Here is a 10,386-nt window from a genome sequence, read left to right as displayed (position 1 = left end):
AATGTTGTATGTCAATTATACTTCAATTAAAAAAAAGAAAAGAAATAGTGAGAAGGCCAGGGATCCAGCCGAGTGAGCAGGGGGAGAGGAATAAGCAATTTGTCTGGAGAAGTAGTCTAGGGCCAGATTCTGCTGTGTGGGCCGTTGGTGCAGCGGCATCCTGGGGCCAATTCAGACTGGCTCTGGAGCATTTATTGTTCAGTGACGTCATGTTGGAAGCTTGAAATTGGCCATGGAGGGAGAATGTACCCCACAATTAACAAATGCTGCAAAGTAGGGCTCCCCATCCCTCAGAGCCAGTTGTTAAGCATTTACCAGCACACCACTGCTTGTAGGCATGGTGACAAATTTGGAGTAGGAAGCCATCAGAGGGTTTTGAACTGGGGAATAATGTGATGCGGTTTCATTTTAACAAGATCACTGTGGAGAACAGATCCCAGGGGTGCAAGAATGGAAGCAGGGAAATGGATTAGGAAGCCATTGCAGTGGACCAGGAGAGAAAGGGATAGGGAAGTTTCTCAGAGAGGTTGCAGGAGAGGAAGCAATGTTCATTCCATGTTTTATCTTCTGGAATTACCTCTCTTACTTTACTGGTTAGCCTCTGTCGACAGAGGGATTCCACTGGCTGAGAGCAACACGTTTTCCTAGAAAGGAGGTAGGCTCTGGAATCAGTGGGCCTGGATCCACTTCTTAATAGTATCCCTTGGGGAAATTATTGAACAGGTGGCTGTGAAGAGTAAATGAGGTGAAGAGTGTGAAATCCCTGTTTATCCTTCTCTCCTAGGGCACAGCACACTGACTCTCAGTTCCTCAGGATCCCTCCCTCTATAAGCCCATGTCCGAGAAACAACAAGAATGAAAACTGCTGGTCAAGGGGTTCCCCAGTCTGCCTGCTGTTCTCTCCCAGTTCCCAGATATGCCACCAGCGCCACCTAGTGCCCAATCTGGTTCCTGCAGGCCTGCCTTTCCCTGGATGATTTCTTGATCATGAATCACACCTCAAGATTAAAGACTCCTTTGCCAGATGGAGCCAACAGCACATTGACCACCCTAACATTCATTGTCTGACCTGCCAACAAGCCCTGCTCTCTGCTGTCCCCAAGTCCCTCCTTGCACATCAGTCTTGCCTCCATATCCAGACTGTAGAGAGCAGGACCTGTGTCTTCAGAATCCACATCTATACCTTGAGCAATTGCTTTGTGCCAGGCACTCTGATTTAATCCTTAAGGTAATTATAAACTTATTTTTTATCTGGAGAAATTGAGGCTGAGACATATAAAGTGACTTATGTAAGACCACTGGGTAAGCAACCAAGATGAGACTTGATTCTAGGACTTCTGTATGCAAGTCCAAGATTTTTTTCCACAAAAGCATCCAGCACAAGCTGGGCAACCAGAAGATGCTCAGGGCATCATTTTATTTATTAGGCTCCTTTAAAGGAGTGAAACAAAGAGGACACTGAACAGGAGTCAGGAGAACCACACTCAGGTTCAAGGTCTGCCATAAAAAGTTTGCTGAGGGGCCAGCCCAGTGGCGTAGTGGTTAAATTCTCGCACTCTGCTTCAGTGGCCCGGGGTTTGCAGGTTCAGATGCCGGTTGCAGACCTATGCCCTATTTATCAAGCCATGCTGCGGCAGGCATCCCACATATAAAGTAGAGGAAGACGGGCATGGATGTTAGCCCAGGGCCAATCTTCCTCAGCAAAAAAGAGGAGGATTGGCAACAGATGTTAGCTCAGGGCTAATCTTCATTAAAAAAAAGCTTGCTGAGTAACCTTGTAACCTTGGGCAGATTGACACCCCTCTGTAGTCTTCAGCATCCCCACAATTAAAGAAAGGGATTGGACTAGTTGGTCCTGAAGCTTCCCTCAAGTCCTGATGTTCAACAGTTGCAGAGCTGAGAGGGCTCTGGATGAGGGTTAACATTCTGGGCTCTGAGGCCACTGCCTGGGTGAGACCCACCTTCACCACTCAATAGCCATGAGATCCTGGACAAATCACTTATTCTGGCCTCCATTTCCTTGACTGTAAAGCAAGGATAATGACAGTGCTCAACCTCCTACCTCGTAGGACTGTTGAGTTATCTATCAGACCCACTCAAAACAGTACTCGGTGCAGAATGGATGATAAACTTATGTTCTTTTTTTAAAGTATTGATTCTACCTGCTACCTAATTCTTTTGTTAAACCATTGAACCAGATCACATGAAAGTCTTGTGCATTACAAATAGGGTTTTCCATTATTTAATTCCTGCAAGCTCCAGGACACAGTCACACATGTAGCCACAGCTAAGGCAACACTGAAGGTCATGTGTCTGACACATAGGTTCCTCATAGGATCATGTGTGGATTACAACTTAAATAAAACCTGAAATGCCTAGGACAAAATGAGCTCAAAGCCCATTATTATACCCTAAATTCCATCATTCCAGGCAATCTAGAAATCTAGAAACCTGGGTCCTAAGCCGGGCTACTCTGGGCTTCAGTTTCCTCACGAGGAAACAGAGCATGGACTAGCTGAACATTTACGAAGGCCCCTATTATGGGCCAGACGCTGTGACAGGTTCTCATGTAGCTAAATCAGAAATAGCATGTATTGACAAACAGACAAAGAACCTGTGCTCCCCGCTGGGTTGTTGTGCGACAGGAACCAGGGCTGGGCACTGGAATGGTGTGTTCTCTCCATCCTATTGTCTGGGATCTCCTCCTGAACCGGCAAGTGGGGAGGTGGGGTGCTGGAGCACTTGCTATGTGATGGGAGAAATCCCTTCCCCTCTCAGAATCACAGGCCTCTGCAGCAGCACTGACCAACGGAGCTTTCTGAGATGATGAAAGCGTATCTGTGCTGTCCAATATGGTGGCCACTAGCCATCAGTAGCTCTGGAGCACTTGAAATGTGGCTAGTGCAACTGAGGATGAATTTTAAATTTTATTTAATTTTAACTAATTTAAATTTAAATACTGCTTTGTGGCTAGTGGCTACCATATTGGAAAGATCAACTCTACAGCTCTAAGGCCTTATGAGCACCCTCCCAGAGAGAAGAGGAGGTAGTTGAGACATGAAGAAACCAAATGATTTGCCTAAAGGCATCCAGTGACTCCTCCATAGCAGAACTGAAACCAGAACTTAAGTCATTCTTATTCTAGGACAGTTTATTCCCCACACCACCACTGCATGCTTGGACTTGTGCTATTCTCTTCAATGGCTCCATGCCTTTCTATGGTTTAAATAGTTAGCCCTGGCTGTAATGCTCTTCTACCCCACACCCACCCTCTCTCTGCTTGGTAAACTCCTATGCATACCTCAAGACCCAACTCAAACATCAGGACCTTCTCTCCATCCCTGGCAGTTCCTTATTTCCTCTCCATCTTCCCATAGCATTTTGTTTACTTAGCTACCAGAGCACTTATGATGTAATTATCTATTTATTTGTCTCCTCATTTGACTAGAATCCCCTAGAGGCACAAACAGTGTTTTATTCTTCTTCTTGTCTCCAGAATCCAGCACAGGAGACTGGTCAACAAACATGTGTGGAATCAACACACTGCATGTACTACAATTTGCACAAATAAAAACAGACTTTTCCCAGAAGATAAGGAGGTGTAACTAGCAACCAGGATGCCTGGGTTCTGTTGTGACTCACGCTCAGATGGGCAAATTGTGCCCCCTCTCTGGGCCTGAGGGGGTTGGACTGGGTCATTTCTAAGGCAGGCCCCAGCCCCCTCTAAGGGCCCGACTCTGAGGGACTCCTGGCTCAGCAACTTGGGCAAGGCTGAGATGGACGGATCCTCTGGAGGGGGTTGTGGGGAGTAGTGGTTGGAGGTGGCTGTCAGACTGTGACAGGAGCGGCTGGAAGTGAGGGCTGAGGTCACTGCTGAGGCTGAGGGGCTGCTGGGAGTTGCAGCCATGTCAGCAGCTGCTGCTGGGCCACCAGGTCAGGAGAGCACAAGGGAGCCCTAGACATGGTGGAGGGAGGGCTGGGAGGGCAGCGGAGGTGGGAACCAAGAGGAGGACAGGAAAAGGAGGGAACCAACCAAACCAGAAAGAGGAGCTAGATGGGAAAAAAACAACAAAACATTGACTACAGAAAATCCATTTCTGGTTAGACTCCCATTTATTCATTCATTTTACACATTCACTCAATCAATATTTATTTGTAGATTTCCTGAGCTCAGGAGCTCTTAGATCATCAGACAAAGAAACTGAGGCCCAAGGTGGGGAAACGACTTATTCCAGGTCACATGGGGAGTTACTAGCAAGTCTGGGACAAAGAGCCCAGGTGCCACTTTCTCAACTATACCAAACCACTGTGCCACTTGAACGTCAGTCATGTGCCTCGCTGGTGTGCCCAGCACTCACTTTGAGTTGCCAAGGCCTTGGGCAGGGTGGGCCTGTCCTGCCAGGAATGGCAATTTCTTCCAGATAGCAAAAGAGGACTTCGGGTGATCCTTGGCCTCCTCAGGAGTGTCTTCATAGAATAAGTCCTGGACTTGGAGCCGGACAATTCTGGATTCAAGTGCCCAGACTATCTTTTCTTTTTTAACTGGGTGAATTTGGAAAGTCACCCATCTTTCTGAGTCAGCTGCCTCATCTATGAAATGAAGATTATTCTCTCTCACGGGATGATGCTGTGAGGTTTAAATGAGATAATATGTGTGACCACGCCTAAAAGACCTCAGTAAATGTTTTGTGAACAAATAAGATGAGAAAGAAAACAGCAGCCTGTCAGAGGTCTGCTGGCTGGGCACACACAGCGAGGCCACGGCATTCTCCTGCTGAGCATGAACAAGTTCCCAGAACACCAACACTAGACAAGGTCACTGTGATCGTGATGCAGCGAGAAAAAAATATACCAGTCTGTGATCATGTCTGAACGCAGACAAAAACAAGAACACTGTGCAAAATCATAAAAACAACCAACATCCCCTCTCCCCGGCGACATGAGTGTCGATGGTTTCTTTACCAATTACAGACTTAGCCCTGCTCCGTTCTTCCCCCTCTTGGATAAAAATTAAGATCCCTAATCCCCGAATCGTGTCTGCCTTCTGACAGCTCCTGACACAGAGCAAACTCCTGCTTGTAACAAGCCCCTCGTAACACCCTTTTTCTGAGATGTCCCACGATTCCACAAGGAGTGCCCTGTCTTTCGTGCAGCAAGTAATAAATCTGACTTTGTTTGACAACAGGCGTGTTCCTAGTGGTCTTTTGCCATGGGACATTGATAAAGATTTCAGTGGTGGAAGTTCAGCCCCCATGATAGAATAGTGGAGGAATATACTTACACACACACACACACACACACACACGTATGTATGTACAATGTATATGTATTGCATATACTTTATATATGTATGATTTTTTTTGTCTGAAGGATCTTTCCCTCAAATTATACGGTATGGATGACTTACTAATCTGCTTATGAATGAAACTGGCCCTTTGGCCTAACTAGCTCTGGTAAAATTTGGGAAATAACTGTCATGAGCAGGGGAAGAAATGGAGACAAGGAGAGAGATTCATATTTACAGAAATTTTACCCCGTGAGACTTTCTCTCAGTGAATCCTCACAACCATTCTGTGGGGTAGGTACAGTATTATTTCCCCCAGTTTACAGATAGGGAAGCTGAGTCTCACAGAAGTTTGGTGTTTGGGCCGGGATTTGAAGCAGTACTGACTCCAAAGCCCGTGCTCTTTACACCCGGCCTGCGAGCTCCTCTGCCGTCCCCACAAAAGGAGGGGCGAGCAGAGCTGGGTCCGCGCTGTCCCCCTATCCCTGAGTGCCCTGGCAACCTGGCCATCAGAATTCAGCCTCTCTAGCCCCATAGCCCCAGGTAAGGCCTGAGAATTAGTCATGAGTAAAGCATAATCCATCAGAGATCAGAAGCCCTTCATGAATTCTCATTTTATCAGTGGGGAAACTGAGGCCCAGGGAGCTAAGTCCCTTCTCCCATCTGGGCTTCCTCCAGTGGTTGCTGGAGCAGGCTCCTACCAGCGTGCAAGGGGCAATGGCATGTATCTCTTCCCACCTCAGTGTTCAATGATGCTCCATTCGTAGCTTGACATCAGCCATGGTGCAAGTATTGACGCTGTGGATATTGGCAAATGCTAGAGATCAAGGATTTTTGTTCGTTTGTTTGTATGTTTTTAGTTTTTCCCCAGAGAGCCAGTTAAAACATTTACCAGCACACCACTGGCTTCCTCCCTCCTGTAAGGAAAAGGAATTATAAACATTAGTTTATATGTTTGGGAACAGCTCCCATCAGAGGACAAAAGCTGAACCTCAACCTGGTTGGCTGTGATTTGATCATTAACATCCACGTACTCTGTGATTTATTTGTGTCAGGATAATCTGAGGGTCTTGTTGAAAATCTTTCCTGGGCCCCGCTGAATCAGAAGCTCTGGAGGTAGGACACTAGAATGTGCGTTTTAACAGGTCTCCTCAGATGATTCTTTTGATAACCCTGAGTTTTATTATCACTGCTCTATATCCTTGTTGTCAAATCAAATGACACCTTAGGACAAGGTGGGCAAATTTTGGCCTTCAAAGAAAATGCAATCCAGCCTCTATTTCTTGAATGCCCACCATGTGCTAGCTGAGGGTGGATGAAGACAGGCCCGGGTCTGCTTACATCTTCTTTCCCCTGTCTCTAAGGTGATGGTAGAGAGCTCACTGGTGTATCAACATGGGAATCAGACAGAATTCCACCACATCACCTCTCAGGGAGTTCTAGGTAAGTGTGCCTGCTAGAAGTTCCAGTAGAATCTATTAACACATAGGAAATGTATATCTAATTCTTAACTATCTAAACAATTTGAAGTCAAAAGAACTGGGTTAGAGTCCTGGATCTGATCCACATAGGTGCATGATCTAAGGCAAGTCCCTTAACCTCTCTGGGGCTCAGTTGCCTCCTCTGTACAGCTAGCATTTACCTTAAGGTTTATAAGACTCAGTGAGATAATGCTGGGAAAGCAAACTCATTTATACAGTGCTAGATACACATTTATTTCCTTAGCTCTCTTGCCCGTGCTGGTGGGTCCTCGTCAGCTCTAGCACCATGGGACTGTCTCCCTCACCAGGCTGTAAGTGCCTCACAGCAGGCCCTGGGCTTACCCATCTGTGTGTGTGCCTTGCACAAATAAGTATTTCCTAAAGGTGTGTGATTGAACATGAATGTGTGACCTACGCAAAGATATAGACAGAGAAAGCCACCCACACATAGATACACGTAGACACTGGTATGGGATTATTCACAGACAGGTGGCACGGAGTTGTAAATAGAGCATAGGGTTTGGGGTCAGGAGATTCAAGCGTTAGGGTGGGGAATTGTATCTACTTCTGCATAATAAATTACCACAAATTTAGAGGCTTAAAACAACACATATTTATTATCTCACAGGTTCTATGGGTCAGGAATCCAAGCCCAGCTTAGCTGAGTCCTCTGCCTAGAGTCACAAGACTGCAGTGAAGGTATTAGCCGGGGCTGCAGTCTCATCTGAGGCTCAAGTGGGGGAAGGAACTGCTTCCACAGTCACTCAGGTTGTTAGCAGAATTCAGTTCCTTGTGGCTATAGGACTGAAGGATTTACTTTCTTGTTGGCTGTCAGTCAGAAGCTGCCCTCAGCTCCTGGAGTGGCCCACAGTTCCTTGCCATGTGGGCCTCTCAACATAGGCATCCCACAAGATGGCAGCTTGTTTCTTCAAAGCCAACCAGGGAGTAAGAGAGAGACTCCACCAAGACAGGTGCTACAATTTTATGTCCTGTAACCATGTAATCACTTATGTAATAACATACATCGCATCCATCAGATCGTCTTTGGTTGGAAGCAAGTCACAGGCCCTGCCCACACTCAAGTGGAAGGAATTACACCAAGCCATGAATACCAGCAGGTGGGATGATGGGCGACCTCCTCAAGAGTCTGTCTACCACAGGAACTGAGATGAGCCTCGTGAAAGATTTTCCTCGTGAAGCTGGTAGACAGACTTGGGGGATAACAGAGTTCTGAGAAATCTTCTAACCATTTCACTTTACATATGAAAAAACAGAAGCCCAGAGAGACTGTCACCGGTAAGTAAATAGCAGAATCAGACTAGACTCCAGACCCTCTGACTTCCAATTTCCACCATATTCTACCGCTTCTCTCTCTGCTAATAAGCAGACTTTGGGGCCAAAAGACAAAAATTTAGGTGACACTTGGGGTTTTTTTGTTTTTTGCTTTTGTTTTTTGCAGGGAAAGATTTGCCCTGAGCTAACATCTATTGCTAATCTTCCTCCTTCTTTTTTTTTTTCCTCCCCAAAGCCCCAGTACGTAGTTGTATATCCTAGCTGTAAGTCATTCTAGTTCTTCTATGTGAGCCACCACCACAGCGTGGCAACTGACAGATGAGTGGTGTGGTTCCACGACCGGGAAGCAAACCCAGGCTGCCAAAGCAGTGAGCACCGAACTTTAACCACTAGGCCATCAGGGCTGGCTCTAGGTGATACTTTGAAGATACAGCTCAGTGGACATTGGGATGTCTTGGAATATCAGAATAAATCCAAATTTTTGGCATGACATTCAAGGCCCTTTGACTACCTGGCCTAACCAAGGTTTTTTGTCTCACCTCTTACCATCTCCTCCTGGTGTCTGATGTTCCATCACAGAGAACTATTTGCAGCTTCCTGGTGGTGCCTCCCTCTCTCTGCATATTCTCCATCAAGAATGCCTTTCTCTCTCTCTGTCTAGAAAATAAACAAACAAGACAAATTGACAAATAAATACAGCTACTTATCCTTCGAGTCCCAGCTGAAATGCCCCCTTCTCTGTGAAACCCTCCTTAATTCTTGTAGGCAGAATTAATCCCTCTCTCCATTCTGCTCTTGTAGAATCTTGTACAGCCTCTCATATAGCTCTTTTCATATGTGTGATAGTTGTTTTTGAGTTCTGTTTCTCCTACGACACCAGGACCTTAAAGCAGAGTTGTTAGGAAGATGTGAAACTAATTTGGCTTAAACAAGGCTATCCTGCCATCTGGCTTTGTCAAGAGATTGCCACAGCCTCTCCTGCTGAGCTGAGACACTGCCAAGGCTAGTGAGAGTATTTATTTCAGAGCAAATGTATCCAGAAGCTCATTGCAAGTCAAGGAAAGGCTAGCTCGATCCTCACCCAATTACATTCTCCTCTGTAGCTCCCCTAGCACTTTGCTCCATTCAATAAATCTTTAGTGATTGATTGAACAGAATTGGATTGTCATTCAACAATTGTAATTGATGAATACCAAAGGCTGGGCCAATACTAAGAGTTCAGATTACAGAGATGAATAAGACAAGAAAAGGGCATGAAAAATTGAAAGCACATGGGCTTTGGAACCAAAAAATTCTGATTCAAAGTCAGACTCAGTTACTTACTAGTTGTATGAACTTGAGTGAGTTATTTAACTCCCCTGACCTCCGTTTCCTCAGCTAAACGGGATAACAATACCTACCCCATGAGCGTTGCTATGCGGATTACGTGAGAGGATCTATGTGCCTGGTACATTGCAGATGCTCAACAAATGGTAGTGCCGTGCCCCTGACCCATCCCTAGAGAATCGCTAGCCACACTGACAACATTTATCATACACTGTCAAGAATGCTGGAACAGATATGACGTGCTGAGAGAGCATAGAACGCTCCATAGAATGGAGGGACTACCAAACAGAAGACGAGGAAGGGAAAGGCTTCAAACACAATAAGGAGGAGTTGGCCAGTAGGACACTGCAGTCAGAGGGAAGAGCATATACAAAAGCAGGGCTGTCCAAGCACCTAGTCTTCCTTTTTGTCTACTCCCAGATGAGGCCCTGGAGTTAACATAGAGATAAAACAATCTCTTCCTTCTGTGACAGATGACTGATGTTTTTATTTCCTTGCCATACTGGAGAAAAGTGCCTTCTCTCTCAACCAGAAATATGAAATCATCCAATTTGCAGCTAAGGTGATGCTGAGAATCGAAATGCACTGAACTCCAAAGTTCTGATTCTAAGAAGAATGTCAAAGGAGTCTCACTCCCAGCGCATGTGACACACTTTTGAATATATTTTATGGAGTTTGATGCTGTTAAATTGAGACATAGGTTATAACCTGTGAGTGATGTAGTTGCTCTGGGAGCCCTTGGAATCGTCTAACATTTTTACATGCATAATTTCATGTTTTTTACAACTTGGACTCCCAGAATCCTAGACTGTTAGTAATGGAAGACCCCTCACAAGTTCAACCTCCACATCTTCTTGATGGAGAAAGGGAGGCCAAGACATGGGGAATGAGTTGCCCAAGACCATACAGCAAAATCCTTAATTTCTGCCACTAGAATGTAGGCCTCTAAGCTTCAGATCCACTGCTCTTTCTCCTGTACTATGGTTACCTACTCCTGAGGGA

This window comes from Diceros bicornis, chromosome 13 (genome assembly GCF_020826845.1).
Source record: "Diceros bicornis minor isolate mBicDic1 chromosome 13, mDicBic1.mat.cur, whole genome shotgun sequence".
In the NCBI taxonomy this organism is placed as follows: domain Eukaryota; kingdom Metazoa; phylum Chordata; class Mammalia; order Perissodactyla; family Rhinocerotidae; genus Diceros; species Diceros bicornis.
This window is presented reverse-complemented; position numbering follows the sequence as displayed.